The sequence below is a fragment of the Hippopotamus amphibius genome, chromosome 6 (genome assembly GCF_030028045.1).
Source record: "Hippopotamus amphibius kiboko isolate mHipAmp2 chromosome 6, mHipAmp2.hap2, whole genome shotgun sequence".
Lineage (NCBI taxonomy): Eukaryota > Metazoa > Chordata > Mammalia > Artiodactyla > Hippopotamidae > Hippopotamus > Hippopotamus amphibius.
In genome coordinates, this window is record NC_080191.1 from 152,175,933 (window position 1) to 152,201,712 (window position 25,780).

Here is a 25,780-nt window from a genome sequence, read left to right on the forward strand (position 1 = left end):
ATAAGAAATCTTACTTAGTACTCAAGGTTATGAAGATTGTCTTCAAGGTTATAAAGATTGTCTTCTATATTTTCTTGAAACATATTACAGATTTAGCTTTTATGTTTATGATTCATTTTGAGTTAATTTTTATGTGTGTTATGAAGAAATGGCTGAGGTTCATTTTTATCCAAATGGCTATCGTTCCCCCAAAGTATCTGATGAAAAAAAAAACATTTTCTCTAATTAAATTGCTTTAGTAACTATGTCAAATATGCATTGACCATTGTAGCCCTATTCAGTTCTACCTCTAAGTAGGGCTGTAGTGCAGCAGTAGTTCATTTTCAGCTTGTATTTACTGAACCAACTAATCCACGAACCAATCTCAGCTTTTTTCCTCCTTCTTCAGCTGGTTTTAAGTAAATCCCCTTGTGGCTGTAAGGGTGAGCTGAGGAAGAGGTCCAGAAGAACAGTGGTGGATAACATAGGGTTTGGAATATTTACGCAATTCATTGTTCTTGTCCCTTTTGACCCCGCATGTACCTTATCTCAGATATATTTTTGTGGATCTGTCAGACCCAGATCAAGAGAAGCTTTGGTTGCATGGTAGTTTGATGTTTTATGATTAGATTCTTTATTTTTACTAGGGGCCTCTTTTAAATGGTATATATCTCTGTTCCAGATAGCACATCTTCATCCTAGACCTCCATAGGTCTATGCTGTGATTTGATTATGGAGTTTGTCCTAAATCCACATAGAGTTTTTCCCCACTGCAGATACCTCGAGAGATATGGTTCCCAACGAGGGAAAATTCTGCCTTCCAGCAGACATTGGGCCATGTCTGAAGACATGTTTATCATGACTGGGGGTGGGAATGAAACAGAGCAGTATTCTTATATTCTAAAGTTCTGCTTCCAGAACTTGATGAGGGCTTCCAAGTGTTTTGCTTTCTTCTTAGGTGTGGAAAGTATGAGTTGCAATAATTTTGACCTTTTTTGGAGATGTTTTCCTGGAATGCCTCTGGCCTCTAGATCACTAAAAACTTCAGGCCCTTGAAACATTATAGGGTTCTCTCACTTCTGGAACACATGTACCTTAGCAGGGTCTCTGATATACTTGCCATATCTTGCTCATCTGGTTTAATTAACTTAATGTCATCAAAATGGTGGGCCAGTTTTGTCTTCTGTGAAACATCCAGATGGTCCAGATCCCTTCTGAGTTTACTAAGGCAGAAGAATTAACATAGCCTTGGAGCACAATGTTGAATGTATTTTCTCGTTTGTCCCACATAAATGCAAACTGCTTTTGATCATATCTTTTGAAAGGGATTAAAAAATGTTTTTACTTGACCATGACTGCATGCATGCCTGAAGCTGAGTTAATCTTCTCTCACCAAGATACCATATTTGGCATAGCAGCTATAATTGGGGCTACTATTTGGTTGAGTTTGTGATAGTCAACTGTCGTTTGCCAAGATCCATTTTCTTTTTTTAGGTGGTAGATTATTAATTAAATGGGAATATGATGAGGACCAACCCTTTGCATCCTTTAGATAATTAAGGACAGAACTAATCTCGTCTATTTCCCCTAGAAGTTGATACTGATTTGTACTATCTTGGCCAGGAGAGGGGGCAGTTTCAGATGCCTCCTCTTGGCTCACCATACTATAACTCTCAAAGTCTAATGGACCGTCGCAGGGGTTCTGTCAACTACCAAGCATATTCACTGAGTTATATATTTGAAGACCAGGAAAATTTCTCCCATGTGAGTTCACAGACCCCATTTCACTCACTGAGAACCAGGCCAGGGTGAGGACTCCATTTGTTACCTATACTCCATTCAACCCCACTCTAATGGAGATAAAACTGGGTCATACTGATGTCTCAAGTCCAGGTATTAATGTTAACTTAGATCCTGTACACATCAGTTCTTGACCCCTATCATACCGTTACCTGTGTACATTGTCATAGGTATGTTTGCAGAAGGCCTAGGAGAATTATTACGATATACTCTTTTGGGGCATTGTAGACTCCTTTCTCAAAGGGACTCTGCATGTTCTTTGGACAGTGGTCTCTGAGGCACAGAACCATATTAGGTCAAGAAACTGAAATGGGTCTTATGAATTCCTATTGGGGTAGTCAGAATTCTGACCATCCAACATTCTTATTGGCTGCCCATCTATTTTGCTCTTAAGGACAACATGTCCTTCTAATTACATTTGTATCCATAGCCTTCTGAAAATCAGCACATCTCCACCCAATGTCACTCTGCCATCCTTTAGAGTAATTATGATCACCGTGCTTCTGATGGTTAAGCAACACAATGTGGTGTCTATCATTTCTAAATCCTATTAACCCTACTGCTGTTGGAAAGCTCAGTTCTGTGACAGTATTTCTTATGGTCAGTTCTGGCCTGTAAAGGACAGTTTCTCATGTGCATCTCAACAATGCTGGTTCTCTTAACACACTGGTAAATGAAGTGTCCTTTGGTTCCTTCCAGAGATAAGAAACCAATAATGATTTTCCCAGCCTTTTTTGTTTTTAAAGATTGATTGAATGATTGATATTTTGCTGTGTTGCATCTTTGTTGCTGCGTGCGGGCTTTCTCTAGTTGTGGCAAGCAAGGGCTACTCTTCGTTGCGGTGAGCAGACTTCTCAGTGCAGTGGCTTCTCTTGTTGTGGAGCACAGGCTCGAGGCACGCAGGCTTCAGTAGTTGCAGTGCAAGGGCTCAGTAGTTGTGGCTCATGGGCTCTAGAGCACAGGTTCAGTAATTGTGGCACATGGGCTTAGTTGTCCCGCGGCATGTGGGGTCTTCCCGGACGAGGGATCGAACCCGTGACCTCTGCACTGGCAGGTGGATTCTTAACCACTGCGCCACCAGGGAAGTCCTGATTTTTCCAGCCTTAACAGTATATCTACTCTAGCCTATACACTATGAGCCTTTTGATCTCTCCTTCTTTGTCCGTCACACATTACCACTTTACTTAATTTGAGCCATCTCTTTTCCCAAGCTTCCAAGACACATCTTAGTAGCATGTTAACACCATTTTCTAAGTTCCTTTGAAACCAAAGCTATTAACTCCTATTTCATGAAAGAGTGTTCTCATTTTAATAATCTCTTCCCTATTCAATTTTAGGTTTCACCTCCCCTGATCTAGAACCTTCATGATCCAGATTCATTCATACTCTCCTGGTTCTTATCATCTGTGTTTGCTAGGATATTTAGCAAATTTAGTATGTTTTCCATTTCCCCCCATGACAGACCAGCACTTCTTTAGCCATGTTAATGGCTGTATTTTAATTTGACCCCAGTTATTTGTATTATGCCTGGGAGATGAGGTGAGGAGTAGAGGAGGGCTATAACATAGGGACAGTGAACAGAAAGCTAATGAGGAATCTGTATTGTCTTCAAGCAAGGGAGAGCACTAATCTTTAATGACTATTGGGTCATTTTTGACTTGTCCAGGGAGTTCAGAGATATCTGGAATTATAAGATTCTTGAATTAATGTATCCAAATGTATTCATCCCAAGACTCAGGCCTTATTAGGAAACTGGCTTTGGCATAACAGATCTGATACAACTGAGAATTCAGATGTCATAGGATTTCTACTTTTCTTATATATTTAAGTCCTATAACTGGTCCTCATATTTTTCTGTCCTCTCCCTGGAGGAGCTGAAAAACTCTATACATGTTGGTAAGGAGAACCTGTGTGTTTTAACATCACCTTAAATTGGTAAGTAGTTGCCTTCAGCTTTTTACTGTCTTTCTCTAACACACTGATAGTTTCCAGTGACTGCCAATGATTCCATACTCCTTAAAATTTCTTCTTTTCCAAAACTTCTTAAAAGTGTGATACATTACACTTTTCGGTATGTTTCTTTCTATGAATACGCCATCTCAGTTCTCCTCAGAGGAAAGCTTAAACTGTGGTACCAACACAGCACGTGAGGGGCTAGTAGTACTCCACTTTCTGCTGCAATGAGGCCCTCACCCAGTCAGCTTGTTGATGAACCAGCTAAGACCAGTCCTGGTATCAGCTCTCCTTGATTTGGTTCTTGGAAACATCTATGTGACAGAGATTCACATGCATAGGTTTAATGAGTGCTTTCAAAGAAAACACCTGAGAGGAAGTGAGAACATCAGGATTGTGCAGAGGGAGAATCTGAATTGAAATGAAGATGCAACAGTGATTTCAGTCCACCCGACCAGGGAACTTGGGAGCTGGGATGTTGTGTGCAGAATTGAAGCAAGCTGGCAGATCTTTGTATCTCTACATTGACTAAATATTAGACATGGCTGTCAACAGGGCCAGGGGCCTAACTATGGGTGAGGCGACTCCTTTTAGTAAAAGAAAATTCCAAAGAAGGACTTGGCAGCAAGCAATCTGTCCTTCTATTTGTGGAAACAAGTTCCTTTGGGGAACCCTGAGTGGCATGCACCCTATCTTCCATATACACTTTCACCCCACTATGGTAGAGATGCCTTGAAGGAGACTGATTTTACAGCATCAAAATCTTTTGCTTACCTTAATGTCAAATCCTACTTTAAATTGCTATAATCTGTTATACAGAGTGAAGTAAACCAGAAAGAGAAAAACAAATACTGTATGCTAACTCATATATACAGAATCTAAAAAAAAAAAAAAAAAAAAATGGTGCTGATGAACCCAGTGACAGGGCAAGAATAAGGATGCAGATGCAGAGAATGGACTGGAGGACATGGGATTGGGGGGCAGGGGATGAAGGGGAAGCTGGGACAAAATGAGAGAGTAGCATAGACATATATATACTACCAACTGTAAAATAGATAGCTAGTGGGAAGTTGCTGTATAACTAAGGGAGATCAACTCGATGATGGGTGATTCCTCAGAGGGCTAGGACAGGGAGGGTGGGAGGGAGTCTCAGGAGGGAGGGGATATGGGGATATATGTAAAAATACAGCTGATTCACTTTGGTGTACCTCAAAAACTGGTACAAGCGTGTAAAGCGATTATATTCCAATAAAGAGCTTAAAAAATTGCTATGCTGAATTCTCTGGGGCAAAGACCCCTAGCTGCTGATGTTAGCAACTATTCTCTTCCTCAAAGAATTCTCGTTTGTTTGGTCTGGACATCTTATTACTTTCAAGAAAGATTATATTTTCCAACTTTCCTTGCTGTGATGTGGCCATGTAATCAAATACGTGAAAACCGAATGCAAGTAGAAATGCCATTAGGCAGAATGTATTCTTTTCTTCCATCCTGCTGAAAATAATGACTAGAATTTCACTGTGGACCATGCATTAAAGGCTCTACCCTAAATACAGAAAACAGAAAGATACAAGTAGTTTGGGTCCCAGAGACCTTGTCATAGATCCACATATTTGTAGGAGAAAGAAATAAACAATGATATTATCTAAGCAATTATATTTTGGGTCTCTGTTACTCCGCTAATTCTGTTTCTAACTATTGTAGTCACTTGTGGTTGTATACAAGGGTTATTTAATTATGGGGTATGATATTTCTGAAGAATACTGCATCCGATGGAATGCCCGGGCAGAAATAGGAGAATGGATCCCAGGAACAAACTAATGATGGGAATTTAAATATCAAAAAGAAGCAGATAGTATTTATGCTCCAGAGAGTTGAGAAGGGCTGGTCTCTAACAGAAAAGGGGGATAGAATCACCACATGAAAGCAAAGTTTGAAATTCAGGTTTATCCATAAATATATCCTCTCTGAATAGCTTAAGCATCCTTTTTCTTTCTAGGACCAGATTATACATTTTTTGTTCTACATTGTAATTCCCTTTGGAAATTCCAAATAACCTCACTTAGTTTTTGGAAACAAAATGATGGATAAAGTGGTCTTTCTACACATCACCATGGTGCTGAGGAAAGCTTGGCATTTACAAGTGATAATCTTGAAATTGAAGACAATATCCAGCAACTAAAAAAGCAGAGGCCCAACAGTTTAGAGTATTATGGAGAGCCGCTGAGATATGGATGGATTTAGAAACAGACTCTTTCTCCAAATTCATGTTGCACATCAGAACCATCTGGGTTGGGGGAGGAGGTTTAAAAATACTAATGTCTAGGCCTCCTGGTAGACCAATTAAATCAGAATCTAGTCTAGGATTTTTTGTTTTGTCTTGTTTCTAAATTCTGAAGGTGATTCTAATATGCAGTAATAGAGAAAGCTAACGCTTAAAGAGTATAATGGAGGTGTCAGGGGGGCAGTTATTTGAATTGTATGTCCTACACAAAATAACCACACCTTCTGAAAATGTATCCTTTGAGAAAGCTCAGCTATTTTACTATCATATTTAACATAAAGTTTGCAATAATTCTAACTAAAGAATAATATTTGGGCAGAAGACCTAAACAGACATTTCTCCAAAGAATACATACAGATGACCAACAGGCACATGAAAAGAAGCTCAATATCGCTCAACTTTTAGAGAACTACAAATCAAAACTACAATGAGATATCTCCTCACACTGGTCAAAATGGCCAAATAATAAATGCTGCAGAGGGCATGGAGAAAAAAGAACTCTCTTACATCGTTTGTAAGAAGGTAAATTGGTACAGCCACTATGGAGAACAGTATGGAGGTTCCTTAAAAAACTAAAAATAGAGCTACCATATGATCCTGCAATCCCACTCCTGGGCATATATTTGGAGAAAGCTCTAATTTGAAAAGATACATGCACCTCAACGTTCATAGCAGCACTATTTACAATAGCCAAGACATGGAAGCAACCTCAATGTCCATCAACAGATGAATGGATAAGATGTGTTGTATATACACAATGGAATATTACTCAGCCAGAGAAAAGAATGAAGCAATGTCATTTGCAGCAACATGGATGGACCGAGATATTATCATATTAAGTGAAGTAAGTCGGACAGAGAAAGACAAATATTATATGATATCGTTTAAAAAAATGATACAACTGAACTTATTTACAAAACAGAAATAGATTCATAGACATAGAAAACAAATTTATGATTATTAAAAGAAATAGCAGGGGGAGGGGGAGAGATAAATTAGGAGTTAGGGATTAACACATACCCACTACTATATATAAAACAGCTAAACAAGGACCCACTGTATAGCACAGGGAATTATATCCAATATTTTGTAAAAACCTATAATGGAAAAGAATTTGAAAAAGAATATATATACATATATATGTGTGTATGTGTGAGTGTGTGTGTGTGTGTGTGTGTGTATATATATAGTGAATCACTTTGCTGTATACCTGAAACTAACACAACATTGTAAATTAACTGTAGTTGAATTTAAAAAATGGTTATAAAAAAGAATAACTTTAGATTTTTTTAATCTAAAGAAAACCTCTTTTTTTTACTTTTAAAGATTAAAAAATAAAAATACTAAACATAAAAATAACCTAGACCATAAGGGAATTAAAATTGTGATAATTTAAAATTCTCTCTAAATTTTATTTTAGACCTTCACCTGGAGCCACCAAAGTTAGCCTCAGTATAGTTTGTGATAGAAGATCTCATTTTTAAACACAAATGGCCACTCATCCAGTTTGAAATGGATTATGCTTTTACTCTCAATGTCGCTTTTGCTTTGGCTGGTCTCATTTGCAGTGTCTGGGTTGAGGACAAAGTCCCTCATTGTTTGTTTTTCTTCCATCAGCTCACATTTAAGACAATTACAGCACAGCTGGGCAAACATGCTGGCATGTAAGCACCATTCCATTCCATTGTGAAGAGGAAGCCCAGAGAGTCAACAGAAAAATTAATTACAATTGAAGAGAACAATCTAATAATATTCAAACACTATTTTCAAACCTTGACAAAATTGAGACATTCATGGTTAATTATTTATTACTATTAGGTTTATTTGGAACATTTTTCCATAGGATTGTAGACCTATAGGTCCATTATTCTAAGCAAAACCCCCTCAGTCCTGATGCTACTTGGACCTTAAAGAGAATTGAATGTTAACAAAATCATAGTAGAAATGATGTGTGTGTGTGTGTGTGTTTGTGTGTTTAATCTGGGGACAAAAAACTGTTGCCTGCAGTTTCTGTAAACAAGGAATGTTGGTAGCCATCAAGCCATCAGCCGCTGCAGCCACTCCAATGGTGTTCCCTGAGGGGAATTCAGGATGGAGAAAAACAGGATACTGGCCACAGATAGTTAAGATGTATATCAAAGGAATAATTTAAATGAGCCCAGACTCGTGCAGCTTCCCATACATGGAAAAGCACAAAATCTTTAACTTGAGATGTCTTTTTTTGTGATTAACAGTAATCTTTTAATGTTTGACTACATGGTTTTTTTGTTTGTTTGTTTTGTTTTCAGCAAAAACTCCTGTATATCCTGGATCCTTCCTTACCACTCTGGAGCTATTCCTCAGAGCTATCTGAGGGGCTGTCCCCCAGGCTATAGTTCTCAGTAAGGTCTCCAAATAAAACATAACTTACGACTTTTAGATTGTGTATGCGTGTGTTTTTAAGTCGATAAATATCATATAGATTTGCCCTGGACCTTCTGGGTGGTTCTAGTTTGGTATTGCCTTTGCCAGTACATGTAAAGAAATAATACTCATGGAGCCAACAAAGAGCTTATAGTGGGATATGATTCAGGCCCCCTTTATTTGTGATGTGAAGCCCAGGTCTGATCATTCCTACTGTGTTATGAATTGGACTCCATAGTGAAGGGCAAGGGCACATAGATATTGATAATGCATGTTAATTCCAGGCTGGCTTCCTATTTCATAGCAAGGACTTCTTAGTGATGGCTTCCAGGCACTGACTGACCAGGAGAAGTGCTTATAACCCCCTTACCAACTGCAATGTAGACGTGAGTGCTAGGTAGGTAAGTGGATGGGACAAAAGTAACCAGGAGAAAGATGAGAGTAAAGGAGTTTCTGTGATTTATTCACAGAGGAATATTCTTATAGTAAGGTTTGGTGGGGGGGGGTGGCATATTACTGAATAGGGCTGTTTCTTAAAAGAAAAACCCTGAAGAATTAAAATTCCCAAAAATAAGGGTGGTGAATGGTGAATATCTGAAATAAGACCTGCTTCAGAGAGAACGATCTAGGAATTTGGGGGACATCTAATATGCTGTTCAACTTCTGATTTCAACTTTGACATCCAGCTGGAGATCAGCTGTCTTTCAGGAGCGTAGAGTCAAAGGACAAAAATGCAACCCTGTCTGTTAATATCTTACCTTATGGATGTGCATGAAATGTCAGTAACCTGGTGAATCAAAAACATTTCATTTAAAATCATGTTCTTCTGGTTCATTTTGAAATGCTTCTGACAGGCAGCTTCCAAATAGGATAATAAACATAAAAAGTGATAATATATATGTATATGTGCGTGTATATATATATACACATATATATATATATACACACACAGAAAGGTGATACAGTAACAAAAACAAAAAAGTAAATTACAAGAAAATTCAAAACAATTTTATGGTAACAAATTTGAAAACTTTGTTAGCATGAGAAGCTTTCTAAAAACAAAACTTTATAAGAAATAAAGAATATAATCAGATAATAGTTTCGCTAGAAAAACAGAACCCTCTTACAGAAGACTTTTATGAATTTGTACCACCACTTCCATGCACTCACCTTCAAATGTGCCCATAATTTCTACCTTCTGTTCTATTACTATGAATGCCCTATCCCTGTACTCACTAAGGTCAAGTCCTCTTTCCACTACAATATCAAAAACTGTCTTACCTGTTATCTATTAAAACGGATTCGAATCAAGCTTTCTCACTTCTCCACTGACACTTTCCTTGGCAAGCTCAACAAAATCCTCCATATTGCTACATTCAGAGCTCAATTTGCAGCTCATCTTAAATAACTTACCAGCAGTCTTTAACACAACTGGTCACTCTCTCCTCCTTAAACACATTTTTCTTTTGGCTTCCAGTAAACCTACTTTTCTTTCAGGCCACTATCTCTCAACTTTTTTAGCTGGTGTCTCTTTTCTCCTTGATCTCCACATGTTTAAGGTTCTCAGGACTTAGTCCTTGGACCTCTTCTCTTTGCTTCCTGCAGTCATTCCTAGGTTATCTTAAGTCACTATTACCATCTATGTTGGTGACTCTCAAATTCACATGTTCCATAGTGCGTATGGTGGACAGTGACATAAGATCAGAAAAATAGGAAAGTGACAGATCACATACAGCTTATAAGCCATGGTAAGAGTTTCGTATTTTTCTTATCAGTGAGATGGGAAAGGGTTCACCAGCAAGAGGCTGTTTAAATAAGCTATGGTACATCTGAACAATGGAAAACTAGAAAACTATACCTTGCTTATTTAATGTGATCTTTACATATTGGATGTAGTTTATAAAGGGATACTTGTTACAGCCCTAGTTCATCAAATGATCACATCTGATGAATAATTTCAGATGGTGACAATAAAGGTGTCATAATTGCCTGTGAAAGCTATGATCATTTAATGTTAATATAACACTTCACTCACACCCAAATTCTATATTCCTGGGCTACAGGTTAGTTATAACAATTAAATTATTTAGCAAGTTTGTGTTCCAAACAATTGATTAATGTTCTCCAAGTGTTTTACAGACAATCAGACCTATTATTTGTATGTATAATTTTTTGGAAAATGATATTTTAGTGTTGTGTTAAAGCTACAGGAAGATGGGTACAAATTGTAATCTATGCAGTTACCATAAATATGCTCCTTTCTTCAGTTTCACAAGTGAAATAATATTAAAAAAAACAATTTTATAAATTATCTGTTGATGAATATTTATTTAATATCAACATTATTGTTTGAGTATGGAGTGAATTTCTGAAAGAAAATAAGACAATTTTCTCAAGAATTAAATGGGTCCCTCTATAAATATTCTTTACATAAGACTTTGTCTTATTTTTATCTTTGTATATTTTATGTAAATAATCTCATATAATTTTCTATTCTGTGAGATTTACTGAAATAATTTTTAGCTATTTTTATTTTGGCATCTTCCTGCCCTGCTTTAAAATTTCTGTGTATAAACTTCCCCTTAAGCACTATAATCTATACTAAAACTAGACATTTAATAGTTGTATAAAAGACAAATTTAATTAAGATTTTGGTGGTATTATGAGAAACGAGTTTGGGTCAAACATGCCAGTCATACAGGTAATCAAAGAAATCAGTAAGTGAAAAGGTTAATATTCACATATGCTATTTATAATTTATTAAACTATAGTCTGATTTATCCATCACTTAACTTCTACCATCTCCATTACACTCTCCTAGAATACTTTCATTTTTGTTTATTAGTTCAAGCTTAAGTGTTGTTAAATGTCTAACCTTATATAGACCTGTTCAGTATTAAAAACAAAGGAGAAGACATTTTTACCATGATGCCTTAATGTCTTTCAGAAAAGACTATTACCACCTACAATTATATACAATTGGTTGATGAGAAAAGTTTTTATTTTGGAGATTTAAAAATATAAACAGAAGCATATGAGCCCCCAAGTACTTTCAATCCTTTTTTAAATGGTCAACATTTGCCATTATTATTTTGTCAATACTCTCATTCTTATACTTGACCCATTTTTGAGTTTCGTAAAGTACATTACAGACAAACTGATTCAATTTAGTTACCAAAAATTAGTGGCTGAATAAGCAGTGTTAAAGATTCTGGTGACCTGTGGACTGCTAAGAAGTTCTTGTAATTTTGTTGATTATTTAAAAGTACATAATTTTATTGTGTACCTTATTCAGCAATTACTGCAGTATTATTATAGTAGGTAAAAATGAGTACAAACACACACATAAGCACATTCACATGCAGTCTTTTTGTGAGTGGGTTAGCAATGTGCTCATTTGCATCATAGTATGCTTCTGGTGCGGTTATATAAAACTATACAAATTATCCTTAGGGATTCTAAAGTTTCGTAGTTGCATTTGGAAAAAACGTATATTTGGTTCAAAATTTTTCCTTTCTGTTCATGAATATAAATAAATATACTGTTATAAACCAGTGGAGAAAAATCTTGGGATATTTATTCATTCGAAGATAGCTTGGAGCAGAAAAAATACGCAAGGGCTTTTGGAACAAAAATAACAGTATAATACAAAAGTCCTGGAGGGAATGTGAGCAGAGTCCACATCAGATGTTGAGGGTCCCCAGGTTAACCACTTCTGCGGCAACAAGAAATTTGTGGAGATGATTAAATCTGTTCAACCGAGTTTTGTGGTGAATGGCATGATGGGTAAAGGGACTTTCACACTGGCCACTGTGCACTTCTTTGAGAATGTGGCTTAAAGGTATACCAGCTCCTCTCACCTGCTACTCTCACAACTTTCCAGAAGTTCACAGTATAACATGCATTAGAGCTCTTTAACACAGGTTTTCACCACTCATAACTCCTCCTCAGTGGGGAGACTTGCCTCACTGGAATGCAGGCAAAATACTCTAAAATTGCCAACCAATTCTATTAGTCAAATGACAGAACTAGTATGACAGATTTGTTTATCTTCCAAAACAATGACTATCTGGGGGGCCTAAACAGCTATTAGAAGGAGCACATGGCTTCGTAAATTGATTAAAGTTAGCCTTTGGTTAATATACTATTGAACAATATACTGTTTGCCAGTGTATCTGCAGTTGTGATAAAAATGCAAGTTTATTTTTAAATTGCGGAATTTCTTGTGGAATTTTCACTGCGTATATCTCAATCAGCAATACAAAAGTATTATTATTAGCAAGTACAGGGGCTCACAATAAAAGATAGAGAAGGCTGCTAAGATAATGAAGTAAATAAATGAAAATCAGAAACTCTGAAGAAACTGATAGAGGGAAGTATCAGCTACATAGGTTTTAAAATCTTAGGGCAAATATCTGTGATTAACATATTACCTTCAATTAAAATACATGCATACACAAATACAGTAAACACTTGGCATGCATAAAGGCTACATTACTGATTAAAGCCTGAAATATACTAAGACTATTTAAAAATTATACTACTTCCTCTATGACATGAAGCGTAACTGAAAATATTGTGATCCTTTGAAACAATTAAATATGCTATAAATGTAAAATAAAATTATTTATCAATCTCATACAACCATTTTTCAAATTCCAACAGTTCATTTTTTAAGTATGCTGAAAACATGTGTTGTTTGAAGGAAAATGTAGTTTGACAAATATCATTCTCTTTGCCTCTCTCCCCTGCTCTTTTTTGTTTTGTTTTGTTTCTTTTTCCCCCTGCTCTTTTATTTGCATTTAAAATGCATGGAATATTTGTCATTTCATATCAGAACAACAACAAATTCAATACTCTTTTTATTTTCCCCAAATGCCTCTTATCTAAATTAAAACTATCCTTTTTTTCTTCCCATAGATGTCTTCACATTTAAACACAGAAAAAGGGCTTGGTCTTTTTGGAGGAGTCCATTTTCTCATACCACCACAAGGTTTCATCACTGCACATGTTACTGTACACAGAACAAGTGGAATGAAATGAAGCCACAGCTGCAGATGCCGGACAGTGAGCAGCACTCCTCACACGCTCATTCGCACAAGCCAGCCCGCGTGGATGAGACTGTGTGTCTCAGGACTATTACAAGCCACCCCGGATCATGAAAGTTCAGCTTGCACCTGGAGGATCCAAATGTTCGAATAGCCTATTGAAAGGATCCACTGTATCTATAATAATGAGGAACGGAACTAACAGGGCTAAATGAAACACAAATACTATCTAAGCAGTTCAACTTAACAATTGGTAGCAACTCGCTTCTCAGGCAGAGAAGAAGACACGGAAGGTTCTAGACCATCAGTTCCCAACCTTTTTGGCATGAGAGGCTGGTTTCGTGGAAGACACTTTTTCCACGGATGGGGGAGAGGGGGATGGTTCCGGCGGTAATGAGAGCAACGGGGAGCAATGGGGAGCCGCAGATGAAGCTTGGCCCCCGCTTGCCTGCCTGCCGCCCACCTGCCACTCACCTCCTGCTGTGCAGCCCGGGGGGCCTAACAGGCCATGGGCCCTACTGGTCTGCGGCCCGGGGGGTTGGGGACCCCTGTTTTAGGCAATATATATACCAACTTTCTAATCACCCTGACTCCTCTGCTTTCGTGCTTGTTCTCTAGTCTCGCATTTTACAGACTTAGTTACATTGTTCTCTGGAATGCTAGTTTTCACAAGCTTTTCATTTGGTTTACAACATATACATATATATAAATTTGAAAAAAAAAGAATCAAATAGATTTAATTGCTGGTGAAGTTCCCAAGTTATTATTCAGGGAGGAGCAGGGAAAACAACTCTTGATTAACATTCTTTTGTTTCCTTCAATATAGAAACATACTTCCTTTTTGCTCCTGACCCATTTCTAAGTATAGCATTTTAAAATTTCCTTAGTATTATCCTCATCAGCCAACTGAAATCTAATTCTAATAGACCTCCCAGAGTGCACTTGATTATCAAGGTGAAACCAGGATCAGATTCCTGTCTTTAATTAATAACTAAATCCCCTCCTTCTGAAGAGGAGGGTTGAGGAATTGTTGCAATCTGGTCTACCAATCAGAAATTTAAGAAAACAGGGAAGGTGGATGTGTCAGCAGCTGAATTTTGCAAACAAAGCAAAGGTAAGATGCATCTCCTTCCTCTCTCATTAAACAAACAAACAAAAAGGACTGAATTAAATCAAATAGTGTAGGGTTACTGAATATAAGCGAGAGAAGGAAAACTAGGAAAATGAAGATGCACATTCAATGTACAGTACTACTATTTAGTTATTTGTTCGTTACAACAGTTTAGAGAAATGAACTTTTAAAGATTTATGTAATTGGAGCTCACTTTGCATTTTCCAGAAGTTGTTGTTGTTGTTGTTGTTGTTGTTTAGTTTAGCTTTGTTTTGTTTTTGTTCTTTTCCAGTTATTTCTAAAAGTTTTGGGCTAGGTCATTATTACTTCTAAAGCAGAGTTCAAATCTCTAAATGTAGTCATCCCATTAAATGATACTTTTTCATTAAAAAAAAAGGAGATATATAAAAAGGAGTTCAGAGGTAGCTTGAGTCATTTCCTTTATTTTACCAAATATTTCTCTAGATCCTGAAGTGAAAAGGACACACTGTGTTAAGTGCTAGCAGAGCTTCACCTTCTCTCTGTTCCTGTTTTGGTCTTTCTTCCCAGCATGGCCTTCCCTTTACTCCTTTTTTTTATTCCTTACCTCTCCAAACAGCTACCTGATTGCAACCACACTTGATTTAAGAAAAGCTGAAAAAAATGTTAAAACCTTCAGGTCTAATCCTGCACAGAAGACACAACTTAACAAGGAGAAAGATGAAAGGAAAACAGAAAGAGTTGGGAGAAAAAGTAAAGCAAAACACAGGAGCAGGTTGTGCTCCTGCTCTGACACAGAAAAGGAATGCAATTCACATGAACTTTAAAAAAAACCTCATACTTTCAAAAATAAATTTCTCTTTGAAAAAATTCTACAAAAAGCTTGTCTATTTCTTTTATCGTCTAGTTCTTCAGTGAATCTGAAATATTCCCTCAAGAGAGGGATGAAAAAAAGGATGTTTTATTCCATATTAGGAGTTAAATGGAGAAATGAAATTCTTTATACAATGCAAACTGTAATACAGCCAAAAATCATTTTCTTAATCTCAGAAGGTAGTAAGGAACATATCTGCTGTTTAATTGCACATTTTAAGGTTTGTATATAATGTTAGACAACAAAACTGTATACAATATGTTGATTTGGGTGAGGTTTTAAACAATTTATTTAGATAAAAGCGTTTTTATTTTCACAAATGCTAAGCATGTGGAACTGACATAAAGATCCCAAAGTGAGTTCTTCTAATTGAAAAATTTTAATAATCTTGTACACAAAGTCATTCCTCATTTAGCCAATTATTGTCTTACTGTTTTCCATCCTACCCCTTCCAACACAACCCTCTATTCTCTTTCTGCTCTCTTTTTATAAGGGTGACTCATTTGCCTTAGTGCTAATATAATAATTTACTTTCCATTGTTAACTTTTTCTTTCATTTTTCACTTAACTAAAAAGAAATGACTAAGAGACTCTGCTGAAGTGATGATAGTTTAATGAAAGTGACATATGAACTACATTTACAATACAATAGAAATGTGAATAAAAGATCAGACTGTAGGAGGAAAGAAACAAATTCTTTCTGAGCTGCAGGTTGCTGGGCATAGAGAAGCCTCAGAGGACGCAATCTTTGGATGGGTCTTGAAGATGAGAAAAGGCATACTACATGAAGTCTTTACCAAGGCTGAGGTATCGACTAGTTACTGGTAGAACACAGAACACAACCTACATAGGCTTCATCATGTTGCTGAGTTTTCCTTAATATTTTCCTGGAAAATCTATGGACTCTGGTGTACTAGTCCTCCAAACAGGGAGGCCTGCAATATGGCTAAGATAGCCACATATTTGAAAAGCTCTTCTTAAACTACATCTTTCAAATAGCTTAACCTATTGATTCTCAGGTAAATATAGAGAAAGAATGTCAAAATATTATTTAACTCATTAATTCACGAGTTTCCATAAAATGACAATATGACTGACTCAAAGAGTAGCTGAGAAACTAGGCTGTTTATAAGATATTAAGTTCACTGAGTAGGTTACAAAAAACAAAATCTTTATGGTTATGTGTTCCACAGAACAGAAATTATTAATATCTCTACTGGACAAACACCTACAAGCTAACTTATAACTTCAACATGTCTGATAGGTTAATCAATGGTAAATGGTGAATCAAATTAAGTACATTCTCCTAAATAATGTTCAGTGCTCTTTGCCCTAGTATAACATTAAAAGGACATATCACCCATTTTTTGCCTTATTTTACAATTTTGGATGATTTTTCAGACAGTGTATATATAATTCTGATTTACAGCCAATGTTGATAAGACAAACTCCGAGTTTCTATGACTATCAAGTCAACACATGCCATATTTCTCATCTTTTTATGTGACATAGGTGATATCAGGAGTGGCATGTGGAGGATGGCTGATGCTGGAATTGGAATTATGGAGGCACTAAAATTAAGGGCTTCAGGACTGAGGTAGAGGTAAGAAATATACCTTTGTAGGAGGTACATGAGCAACTAATCCCACTCCTGACGATTTGTTTTCTATAAGATGACAACATATTTTTTACTGACAAATCTTATGATATTGATTTTAAATTGATTCAAATAAGGAACTGTTTAGAATGCCAGGTTTAAAATGACCTCTTTTTATAGAATTATTAAAATATTGAAAGTATTTCTTTGAATTACTGATTTGATTGATTAATATGATAAATTACATATGTATCTATCATGCTATACATGATGAATTTGACAAAATGATTACAGGAGCTTAAAAGTCATATATGCTACATTGTGAACTTTGGGTATTTTAAATTACAGGTGGAAAATTATCAAACAATTTTTTTTCAGAGTTCCCAAGGTGACCTTGAAACTTTGTACTTCTTTCCAAAAGTAAGATCAGCAATTTGTAGAAAGCAATAGCTATTCAAGATATTAAATAAGAAAAAATGAGGTTTAACAAACTACAGTTCTCCAAATCAGAACTGCTTCTTATGGCAAAGGTCAGGTTGAAGGGTAATATAAATTCAAATATGAACTAATAATCAGAATCTTGAAAATAACTTGGCCAGCACCCAGAATGGATTCTGAAATATGTTTAGTAAGAAAACTGGGCAACTGATGGCTGTATCTTCTTAACTAATGCAAAGTGCAGGTTTTTGAAAATCATAGTAATAATTTATACCACAGAAATGTAATGATATATTAAGATAATGGGACAATTTTAATATAATCATAGATCACATAAATACAGAATGGAGCTGAATATATATTGATTCCAGAAGCATTTGCGACATGGTGCTACATGTTAAATAAGAACAGCATTTTTTTTTCTCCACATTCTCTACCAGTCAAATCATTGCAGATTTCCTAGGAGACCAGCATCAACAATAGTGACATTTGATCAAATTTAAAAACTGAATTGTTTTCAACCTATTGGCAGTGAAAATGGTATCATAGAATGCTCAGTGAGACAGATAAGCTTTCCTGGTGGTTTAAGATGCATTGTCTGTTTGTCACTCCTCCAATACGGCAGAATGAAAGATAGCCAATATATATCCCCTGACCATTTGGGTAAATCAAAAAGAAATGTTGTAGAACTTGTCTCACCTCTCATCCAGGCATTTCTTAAGCTTAACACTTGCTAAACTACCCTTTGCTGATAATGAAAACGCCACAGTATATTCTGTCTGGGAAGAAAATTATGGAGTCATTCCTATGCCAGTTTCACAATGGGTGTGCACAAGAGCACCCAGCGGGATCCTGTGGTTCTGAAAGAGGGAGCATGTAGTTAGTTGAGGAAGAAACCTTTGATTTGCCTTGATGTTTGCTTAGCCGGGTCTGAGAACTGCACCTAGGAAGGTGATGTGGCATGCGGGAGTCCTGGCAGGGGACGAAGGGAAATGAGTTTGTCTCCTCTGGGTCCTTTCTGGACTGGTGAAGTGAAATTGGATGCTGACCAAGAAAACCACATATGTCAGATATGCCAAAATTCCCAGGCAACTGTTATTTGTACCAAACGTAAGAAAGACACCAGACAAGTCTCTTACTCCAATGTCACGCAATAGATAAGATGTTTATACCAACAATGCTTGAGAGCAAAGGGGGAAAAGAACCCAAACAATAACGAGCTTCACAAATTTTCTTTTCCTAGACAGACCAGTACTTAAGAAAGCAGAGGCGCTTGCTGGCACACAAAAGCAAACAGCAGCAAAATGAAGGAAAATACCCATTAGGAGAGAAAATTATGAGACTGAAATTACAAATTGGACAGTAACTAGAGATTGGGCCAAGATGGCAGAGTAGAAAGACTTCGAGCTCACCTCCTCTCACGAGCACACCAAAACCACAACTATCTGCAGAACAACCACCTATGAAAAAGGCCCAAACCTACCAAAAAAGGTCTACTACTAAAGACATAAAGAAGGAACCACAATGAGACGGGTAGGAGGGGCGGACTCATGATATAATCAAGTCCCATATCCCCAGGTAGGCAAGTCACAAAACTGGAGAATAAATATAGTGCAGAGGTTCTCCCATAGGAATAAGAGTTTGCAGCCCAGGAAAATGAGCCCCTAGAGCATTTGGCTTTGAAGGCCAGCAGGGCTTAATTTCAGGAGTCCCAGAGGACTTCAGGAAATAGAGATTCCATTCTTAAAGGGCACACACAAAATCTCACACACACTGGGACCCAGGGCAAAAGCAGTAATTTGATAGGAACCTCGGCCATACATACCTGCTGGTCTTGGAGAGTCTCTTGGAGAGGGAGTGGGAAGTTGTGGCTCACCCTGGGCACACAGGCAGTGGTGGCAGCCATACCTGGAAGCCAGATGTGATGCTGGGGGGGTTGCCTGACCCCGCCCAACACTCTGCAGGCACCAGTGTTGAGACTTCTCAGGCCAAACCACTAACTGTGTGGGGAACACAGACCCACTCTTCAGCTGACCGGAGTGTGTTGGCTTTTGGTAGTCATAGAAACTTGATATTTCTCATATCTTCTTATGCGATATAGGTGGTATCAGGAGTGGCAGGTGGAGGATGGTTGATGCTGGCATTGGAGTTATGGAGGCATTAAAATCAGGGGCTTTAGGACTGTGGCAAAGGTGAGAAATATGCCTTTGTAGGCAGTACATGAACAGTTAATCCCACTCCTGACCATTTGTTTTATATAAGACGACAATATATTTTTTACTGACAAATCTTATATTAATTTTAAACTGACTCAGATAATGAATTATCTAGAATGTCAGGTTTAAATGACCTCTTTTTCTCAAATTATTAAAATATTGAAGATATTTCTTTGAATTACTGATTTGATTAATAGAATAAATTACATACATATTTGAAAACATTATAGCTGAAAACTTCCCTAACCTGAGAAAGAAAATGGTCACCCAAGTCAAGGAAGCAGAGAGAGTCTCATGCAAGATGAACTCAAAGAGGAATACACCAAGACGCATTGTAATTAAAATGACAGTAACTGAAATTTTACCAAAAGTATTAGGGCATACACCTGCTAGACTGAATTTACTGAAATAAAACAGAATTATACATTTAGAAATAACAGCCTAAGCCATAGTTAGACTGAAGTTGTAGAGCAAAGATGAGAACAATAAGACGACCAAAACAAATTTCATGATTTCATATAACATGCAGATATTAAATATATCTGACCCACATTAACTAAAGATTACTGTCTTTAAGGTTAGTAAGAATCATCACTTCACTTTTCCTGGGTTGTCACAAGCCATATGGTAGTTAAACACAAAAGAGAAAACAAAGGCATAAAGGGTGTGTATAGTCAGTCTGTTACTTCCTGTCATATTAAGGGTATATGTGCACTGCCACTTATGACTAACTTGATTGTCACATAATTAATAGTTGCTATTAAAAATATTCAGCTTCTTATACTGCTGAAGTGTGGCTCTGTCTTAAAATACAGATGGAAGACAATAAAATCATATAAATAATTTATTTTGTCCATGTATTGGTGTGGTAAGTGCTGGAAGTTTATCTCGTCATCATGGTTTATTCATTTTATGTAATTGAAAAATTTTCTTTAGGGTACCATGTATTTAATTTTTATTCAACCATAAACTGAAGCAGTCAGGTGTAACAGCTGTTTTACTAAGTAGGGAGAAATTTTATGGGGTTTTGAATTCTTTTCCTCCCTTTTTAGTCTGAAAGTTCTAATCTTTGGTATGTCCAGATCTTATCTTCGCAGGTAAAATGGAAGTAGAAGAATCATAACGATAATTCAAATTTTTACAAATGCAATTGAGGAAATTTATTTGTTTTGGCTAGACTTTTGAACATATAGGTTCCTACCCTATATTTCATAATATTTATATACACTTAGTGTTTGCTAGCAAATTAGTGATTAAGTAAAAGGAATAAACATCAAATTAAAAGATTGTATCTATAGTCATACTGTCATATATACATGACATTGGAAAACAGAAAATAGATCCAAGCCTTTTAGAAGTAATTAATTTCTTTAAAATAACTGTTAATCTGTCATTACTTGGTCTTTTCTAGTTGCCTTTAATCTTGATGAGTTGATAATAAAGAGGTTTTAATGGAATGAGTGACACAACAATTAAAGCCACAGTTTGTTACTGATGATAGATGCTATTTATCTCTAACTCTGTCCTCTAAGGATATCATTTGCTACTTTTCACTTCAGTCCTGTGATGATTCTCAGACTGGCCCTTCCTATTTGTTCTCAGTACCACTACCTTGGTTCAAACTCTTTTTCACCTGATTTACCATGCTAGAACTCTACTGATCTACTTGTCTGCAGATTTGCACATATAATTAAAACATTTCAATCCATTGTTGGTAGAATAATCTTAGGAGGAGCTCTTATTTTACTCCAATACTAAAACAAAAAACTATACAAGATTTAATGATATTCTAAAACAAATTCAATAACATTTATAATTTCTAACTTGACAATTCAGGTATTTTATGATTTGTTTCTCAAACAACCTATTCATTCTTAGATCCTATAGTCTTACCTTAATTTGCCGGGAGTTTGGCCAAAATAAAATATAGAAAAAATTATCTTACCTAAATTCACCTGACTTGCTGTATTAGGCATATAGTCCATAAATTCTGTAAATCCTAATGACCAATGCAAATATAGATAAGTTGAATACTTACCATGCATAAGTTGTATTTGTTCTCAAACTTGTTTGTCATTTTTACTTACAAGTAAGAAATTAAAAGATATATAGTATATATATGGTTTGTTGCTGAAGAAAGCAATGGTGAAAAAGACCTGCCTCTGAGAGCCAGTTCTTACATGGGTTTACAATCCAATTTCATACATTTGTGAATTCTCAAAATCTTCAAAGTGTTAATATATTTTAATATGGCCCCTGGTTGGAAATGTCTAAAATACCTGGAAAAAGCAAAACAAACCCTCTCTAGATAAACCCATTATACTCCTAGGCCACAAAGAATTTCGCCAATTAATTTTCTAAGAAAATTAAGTAGCAGGGACTTCCTAGGTGGCACAGTGGTTAAGAATCTGCATAACTATTGAGCCTGCACTCTAGAGCCTGTGAGTCACAACTATTGAGCCTGTGTGCCGCAATTACTGAAGCCCACATGCCTAGAGCCCGTGCTCCGCAACAAGAGAAGCCACCACAATGAGAAGCCCACACACCTCGAGAAAGACTAGCCCCTGCTCACCACAACTAGAGAAAGCCAGCAAGCAGCAACAGAGACCCAAGGCAGCCAATTAATTAATTAATTAATTAATTTAAAAAAATTGAGTAGTTAGTAGTCAAAATCTTTTAACACCAAGAAAATTAGTCACTGTGAGCAAGAATTCACCACCCCTCAACTAAGGCAACAGAATTAGACCTACAGAGACTACAAACCCTTGATGGGCATTTGATGCTGTTCAAAACATTCATAATATATTTGGTCTATTTCAAAATGTCCTTGATATTTGGTCCTGTTCCAAACCATCTGGCATGGACCAAATATACTCATTTTGGATAAGACCAAATTTTAAGGACATTTTTGTGTGACCAAATGTCTGCAAACCAACAAAGGCAAGTATTTTTTTAAACCTGTGTTTACTACTATTCAGGGAAATATAATACAAACTTGAAAGTATAAACAGAAATTAATAAACTATAAAATTTTATTAAGCAGATTTGCAAAAATAACCAAATAAAATTTTTAAATGTAAAATACAGATTTAAATTAAAGGCCCAATGAGGGACAAAGCTGCAGAGAGAATATATATATATACACACACACATACTAGAGAGAGAGATATCTATATATACATATATCTCACTATATTCTAGTGAACTATAATTTCAATTTTTACACATCAAAAGTTGTAGGAGAGAGAACAAAAAGGCCAGGGCACACATTACTTAGTGACTTCAAAATGATACCTCTTATAAAGTGGAATCCCAGGATAAATACCCCTCACTCCCAATCCTAAAACTGAAAGGAAAATTACGTCTTAAAATTTGGTATTGAATAAAGTGTGTGTAAGAGGTTCAACCATGACAGTTCATATCAAGCAGACTCATGTGAATCTGCAGCCTAAATTCATAATAAACAACGACTTACTGCATCACTTTATACGCAAGCAAACTTTTCTCTCTCTACAATCAAACAGGAAGTCTCTGCTCTAAAATGGATTTCCCATCCATTCTTGAAGTGTATCATTCTTGCAGTGTACCAAAAGGTTGGTATTGTAGGCAATACCAACAATAGTCCCAGAACAGTGTTTATTGGGAGAAAACTCAGGGAGAAAGGAGGAGGTGCATGGATTCCTGTTGCCTATTGTTCTCTATGGCAACATATAGTGATTCAGCCGGGGTTAAGTATCAGAGCTTTACAATTTACAATGTGAGGGAAGAATCAGCTCCTTCCCTAATGTAATCAGGAGCTAGAGAGGAATCTTTTCATGACAATTCAATACTTCCATAACTATTCTGCCAACACATCATTCACAGCTGTGGTAAACAATCCCTTCTCTAGTTTGATCATAGTCTTCAGTCTAAGCTTATGGTTGTGGTTATATGGCCTGGCATAGGAGTGGTTTCTAGCACTGATCAATATTTTACCAAGTTGACTGCCAAATGTACTTACTTGTACATTTTCCATGAGGTGTTTTCAACTCACAAAAAATTCTTCACTTCGTGAGGCCATCTCTATCCCTCCAGGAGGTTCATCCTATAAGATATCAATATTGCACAACTTAGCACTTACCCTCAATGTTCATATAATTTTGCAAAAACTGAACTTGTATGCAGAATGTCTCACCCACTGTTTCTAATTCACCTAAATCCTATACAATATAAAGTCTGTCTACTTCATTAAATCTCCCCAAACCTTTCATTCTACCCAACTAGATACCTAAGGCAGTGGTTTCCAGTGATGAAATCCTGAGGCACGTGTGTATAGAGAATCAAGGGAGAGAGAAAAAGAGATATGTATTAGAGGTTGCTTTCTGGAATTTCTATACACTTTAAGCATGACATAATCTGTTAAAAAATACCTAGGCATGCTCCTAGATAAAAGTATATACAAGAATACCTTCTTTCAAGTGCCCGACAGAAAAAGAATGCAGACTTCTATTTATACCATCCTGTGATATTTTTGTCTGGACCATTTATTTTGGTACTTAGCTTATGCCCCCTTGAGTTGATCAGTTTTAATGTATTTCTTGTTTTGAATCAGCTAAATTATATTATTTGAAGATAGCTTATCTTTAAGTCCTCCCAAGAAACTAGCTAATTGCTAGGTTCTCAATACCTTTTATTGAGAAACTCAATGAGTTTCAAAGCACTACATGTGAGTTGAAAATATGGTATACTCCTGTTTATGAAAAACCCACCCTTTCAGTGAAAGCTGTTCGCAAGTAATTAGTGGTGCAGTATATTGGCTGATTTTTTTTTAACAAGTTAAGAGCTCAAGTTAAGATCTGATGTCTAGGGACTACCCTGGTGGTCCAGCGGTTAAGACTGCACTTCCATTGCAGGCAGTGCAGGTTTGATCCCTGGTTGGGGAACTAAGATTTCACATGCCATGTGGCATGGCAGAAAAAAAAAAAATTATTGGGATGTTATAGACTTCTGAAACTAACAAAATTGCTAATATATATTTTTTAAAAAATGATTTGATGTCTACAATAGAGGAATAAATGACTATTTGAGATTTTACTAATCCAAAACAAGTAAAAACAATCTATCCCTATCAAATAATTGACTTATTGGCCCTAGGTAATTGATATAACTTCTCTGAGTATCAGCTTCTCCATTTAGAGTGCTTATAACAACCAAACTCAAGTACGCTGTATGCTATAAATTTGCATACTACATGCAAAATAATACTGTATGATATTTGAAGGATTTACTTTTTTTCCTAGCACCATTCCATTAACTCGAGGAGACATATATATCCAACATTAATATTGGATTTACACATAATAGAAGTAAATGTTAAATAAATAATAGAAAGGAAAAATAAAGCAATAGATACGAAATGTCAGTTATGTGTAATATAACAGTTCACATTCTCTTCTTTTTCAATAAATGATACAAATGACAACTATGAAGAGTATATTTATACAGATAAATCTAATCTACCAAATAAGCCCATGTGTCTATCATGCTCTGCAGATATCTGATTGGATTTCCATTTGTGGAATAAAAATTCAATTGTTAAAATACACAATAACAAATGTAATTTGAGTCTATACCTGGAAACAATCACAAAATAATCATTTAAATTACACACACAACTGCAATGTAAAGTATGTTCACCTAGATCATATTTTGACATTTTGAAATATCATGTGAGGTAGAAAGGGCTGAAATTAACATGGCAGTTTTTATAAAATTTAAATGGTTTGACCAACATGACGCAGACAGTAACAGTGGAGGTAGAAGAACCAAGGTCTTCATCTAAACTGAGTGTTCTTTCTATGTTTTTCATGCTGTCAAATGAGATGAATCTCATTCTTCTTTTTAACTCAGAAATGTGTCAGAAACCTTGCCCATGAGAATATTTAATTCTAATTAATTTATCATTAATTTTAACTTGAAATTTATTTAAAATACCATTAAATTTATTAATAAAACCAGAGCTGATTAAACCTAATGGCATAAATGAACTAATTTAATTTTTATTAATGTTAAGAATTTTATATCTTAAGTAAAGCAATTCTGTGATAGCTAAATAAATGACT